This window comes from Penaeus chinensis, chromosome 37, assembly GCF_019202785.1.
Source record: "Penaeus chinensis breed Huanghai No. 1 chromosome 37, ASM1920278v2, whole genome shotgun sequence".
In the NCBI taxonomy this organism is placed as follows: Eukaryota; Metazoa; Arthropoda; class Malacostraca; order Decapoda; family Penaeidae; genus Penaeus; species Penaeus chinensis.
Genome location: NC_061855.1, coordinates 5,984,091 through 5,989,090, shown reverse-complemented (window position 1 = coordinate 5,989,090; position 5,000 = coordinate 5,984,091).

The following is a 5,000-nucleotide window of genomic DNA, read 5'->3' as shown; positions in this document are numbered from 1 at the left end:
ATGGAGACGCCACAGTGGATTGGCAGTGGAGGGGGAGGGTAGCATGAGGGCTGGGGAATATTTCATCTATATGTTTCAAGTAATGAAACTTTTAGTGCTGTTACTAAGGTCGTGGATAATTTGTCAATATGAACATGCACGTTCTACTCCAAGGTGCGGTAAGTTTTATTCACAGGGATGTTAATAGCTTCAGTATTCCACTTAATGAAGCTGAGAGTAGTTTATGGCTTTCCGCTTAAGTTAGGCCGGGCATGCCTAACTCTATAACTGATCTCGTTTGACAACATAAGGGAAATGTGTGGCCTAGGCAGAAGCTGCAGGAGTCTGGTGCCAAATTTGGTGTTAACTTGGTCACGAGACTGTGAACTGAAGGGAGGTCTAGCTCTTTCCTCATTGGGCAGACTTGGGCAGCCATGTCTGGATCTCAAGGCCTTGTTCTGTAAGATTTCAATGGGTCTGAGAGCATTTGGAGACAATATACCATGAACCAGGCTCGCAGAGTCAATCAAGGGTAGTATACAGCAACCTTAAGGGAGAGAGAGAAAGAGAGAGAGAGAGAGAGAGAGAGAGAGAGAGAGAGAGAGAGAGAGAGAGAGAGAGAGAGAGAGAGAGAGAGAGAGAGAGAGAGAGGAGGGGGGGGGGGGGGGGACAGAGAGAAACGGAGAAAGAGAGACATAAAAAGAGACAGAAGAAAGCCAAGTCCCTGCAAACTATCCCTATCTTTCGAAGAGATTGGAAATTCATTATAGCAAATGCGTTTCTTTTAGCAACAAAATACAACTTGAAGACTAAAAGCGCACTTATATCCCCAGACTTGGTGTAAAGTTTGTCGGCTCCAGATGCGATAAAGCAAAAATGTCCAAGATTCATCAACGCCCAAATGCTTGTAAGCAGCTGCTTTGGGATAAGAGGGGGGGGGGGGATCATTAACGTTATATGACCCAAGAGAACATTCTATTTATCTTTTATTCAATTATTTATTAATTTATCTGTTTATATATTTTATTGCTTATGAATATATTTCCTGAACTTGAACACATGCATCCTAAGCTATAATATATATATATATATATATATATATATATATATATATATATGTATATATATATATATATATATATATATATATATATATATATATATAGAGAGAGAGAGAGAGAGAGAGAGAGGAAAATAGAGAGAGAGAGAGGAAAAGAGAGAATGAGGAAAAAAGGGAGAACGAGAGAAAGAGAAACAGAGAGAGATAGAGAGAGAGAGAGAGAGAGAGAGAGAGAGAGAGAGAGAGAGAGAGAGAGAGAGAGAGAGAGAGAGAGAGAGAGAGAGAGAGAGAGAGAGAGAGAGAGAGAGAGAGAGAGAGAGAGAGAGAGAGAGAGAGAGAGAGAGAGAGAGAGAGAGAGAGAGAGAGAGAGGAAGAGAGAGAGAGAGAGAGAGGAAGAGAGAGAGAGAGAGAGAGGAAAAGAGAGAGAAAAAGAGAGGGAGAGAGAGAGAGAGAGAGAGAGAGAGAGAGAGAGAGAGAGAGAGAGAGAGAGAGAGAGAGAGAGAGAGAGAGAGAGAGAAAGATAGATAGATAGATAGATAGAGAGAGAGAGAGAGAGAGAGAGAGAGAGAGGTAGAGATAGAGAGAGGAAAAGAGATAGAGAGGGAGAAAGAGAGTGAGAGAGAGAGAGGAAAAGAGAGAGAGAGGAAGAAAGAGAGTGGGAGAGTGTGACAAAATCTGAAGTGACATTATGTCAGAATCAAGACAACACACTCGTATTGGTCGTCCTCAAGGGCTGTCTGGATACGTACCACGAGAGTGGTGCTGTGTCTGTGGTAAATCGACCATAAATAAGCTGTCAATCAAATCAGTCAAGACACTGCACACGTCTTGACAACAACCAGGTGTTCGACTGCTCTGACACCCAAAACCTGCGGTTTGTCCTCGGTGTCGAAGCGGTAGTCCTCTACATTGAGGACCAACCACACTCTGAGGAAGACAGTGGGGCAAATACCAGCGAGGAGGAAGAACTCCAGCATGAGCCTCGAGAGCTCGTAAAAACAATCTTGCAACTCAGAGCAGATTTGGCAAAAAAAAAAAAAAAAAAAAAAAAAAAAATGTCTTGCTATAGTTCCTTAGTAACCCAGCTCAGGACTTAAAAGGTGGAGGGAACACTTTTACGACAACCGTATTGCTGCAACTGCTATCAGTGCAGTTAAACTTAAAACTATAGTCTGTAAAGCCAAACCCGACAAAATGTACCAGGGTACTGGTTATCAGGCAGCCTCATCACAAATACCTCAACACCATTCACACCCACAGTCAATCTCATCTCAATAGCTGCAACAACCACATCAGTTGCCATTGTTTCAGCTTGACAATCGAAACAGCCAGCCGTCTACATCAACTCCACCTCAACAGGAACAGACTGATCAGGTCCGGCCGAACCAAGCACAGGTTCACACACAACAACATAAACAGAGGCCCCGTAACTCCCAATCGATCACTCATAATCGACAGCAGAGATCTAACATGCAGACTCTTTACTGCAAGTATTGTAAAATCAAGGGTCACTCCGAAACAACTGCTGTAAGATCAATGAATGTGAAAATTGCCATCGTAAAGGACATCTAACATCTGAGTGTCGTATGAAAAGCCAAGAGGAAAGACAAGAACACCTCTTTCAATGCACTGCTGCTATCTTTGCGCAAGCAATACAGAAGGACCTGACGCCATACACTCCACACAATCCACATCTTTCATTGCAAGCCAACGGCTGGCCAACACCAGCCATTCAGCCACCCAACCAACAAACTACTAACTCTCTGCAAGGTCCCTGGTACTATGCCTCGCAACCACACCTGCGCATCCTCTCCACTAATGTTAGAGGCTTCCAAATTAACTTGGGAGACATCACACACGGCCTAAAAGCTGCTCGAGAGGAAATTTATCCCTTACAATCTGGCAATGGGAAAAGGCAGACTGGGAAGGCATGTGTGATGCATTATCTGAAGCACCCTGGGAAGACATTCTCACTGGCACTGTTGGCAGACAAGCACTGGCCCTTACCAAATTACTAGTCAGCCTACAAACAATGTATGTACCTAACAAGACATACGAGACAAAATCCACGGATCAGCCATGGTTTGGCTACAACTGTAGAGTGGCATCTGACAAGAAGATGAGAGCCTGGAACCATTATAAGCGCCATCCCACACACAGAAATAAAGATCTTCATGCTATGGCTTGCAGGAGAAAGAAAGCTGTCCAAAAATGGGCATTTAAACGATGGAAGGAGGACCTCCGATTAAAACTCACTGGTCGCTCAGTAGGAAGTAAAGCCTGGTGAAGCTGCATCAAACAGCAACAAGGATTTTCGCCAGACGACTGCATCCCCCCTCTCAACAATCCTGATGGATCAGTTGCAACCTCCAGCAGAGAGAAAAACTTCTGGCTTCACTCTTCTCCGAAAAGATGAGAGTACATGACCCTGACTGACCTTCTCCTAGTATGCTTCTCGTGACTCACTCGATGCTGAGCTCTTTCGTGATCACTGAAGCAGAAGTCAGGCAGAATCTAAATAAGGTTGATGTTCATAAGGCCATAGGACCCGATAAAGTCAGTCCTCACACACTTCACAGGTGTACTAGGCAGCTGGCTGCTCCTCTTGCCTCACTTTTCCAAACATGCCTGAGGTACAGTAAATGGCCTAATATTTGGAAGAAAGCAAACATTGTGGCAGTACACAAAAAGAAAGAGCAATTCAGATACAAATAACTATCGTCCAATTTCACTCCTTTCCTACGTAGGCAAAATATTTGAAAACAAATCCTAGCAAAAAAAAAAAAAAAAAAAAAAAAAAAAATCTACTTAGTACAATACAATTTGGCTTCAAGTCTGAGATCGGCTTCAGACCTACTTCTGCGCCAAACTACAACATGGCACCAAGCTCTTGATACTCGCAAGGACACCTTCGTTGTTGCACTCGATATAGCAGGAGCTTTTGACAGAGTGTGGCACAAGGTCCTTGCATCGAAGTTGAAGAGTTTTGGAATTGAAGGCAATCTACTAATGCTACTCGAAGACTACCTCCAAGAAAGAACACTGAGAGTTGTTAATGGTCACACATCCAGTGATTTCCCCATTCAAGCCAGTGTACCACAAAGCAGTGTAATCGGACCGCTTCTGTGGAACGTTTACTTTAATGATATCCTGCAGCTCAACCCTGAAGCTTATGCTTATACTGACGACTGCACTCTCACATTCACCTGCGATACCCAAAACCGCACAGACACAGTTAGACACATAAATGACACACTTGACTATATAATTTATTGGGGTAAAAAGTGGCAGGTTACTCAGGCACCAGATAAATCCCCAAGCACTGATTATATCTAGACGTCAGACACCGGACAACGCCCCTGCATCCATCATAAAGCTACATAACGAATCAGTATTAGCAAGGATATCCACATTCTTGTCATGCAGATTGATAATCACCTAACCTTCACTAGTCACGTCAAAGAGTTACCAAAGAACGCAGCAAGAAAGTTGGCCTGTATACGACGCATCGCTCCTCTGCTAGACAGCAAAGGATGCGCGGTGCTTTACAACTCCCAAATCCGCTCTTTGACGGAGTATTCACCTCTCGCCTGGCTGTCCTGCCCGCCAACTCATCTTGCCCTCTTGCGTCTTCTACAAGATACATAAACAAAGTAGTTCCACGTTGACATCGCTACGACTTCCACCAGCAGACACACCTACGTGCGGGACAAGAAACGCCAGTAATCGAGTCCAAGAAGTTCAGGTTCCCTTCGCGAGAACAGAGCTCTATCTGCGCTCCTTCCTGCCTAGATTTTCTAGAATGTGGAGCATTTTAGTCCAGCAAACTATCCTGCTTTATCCCGACACATTACAGCTGTTTAAGACAGCAGTGAATGCTTGGAGCTTACAATATAAACCAGTCTAAGTAATTTCCTCTTGTAATTTTTTAGTTAGACCAACATCTCTTTTATCAGAATTA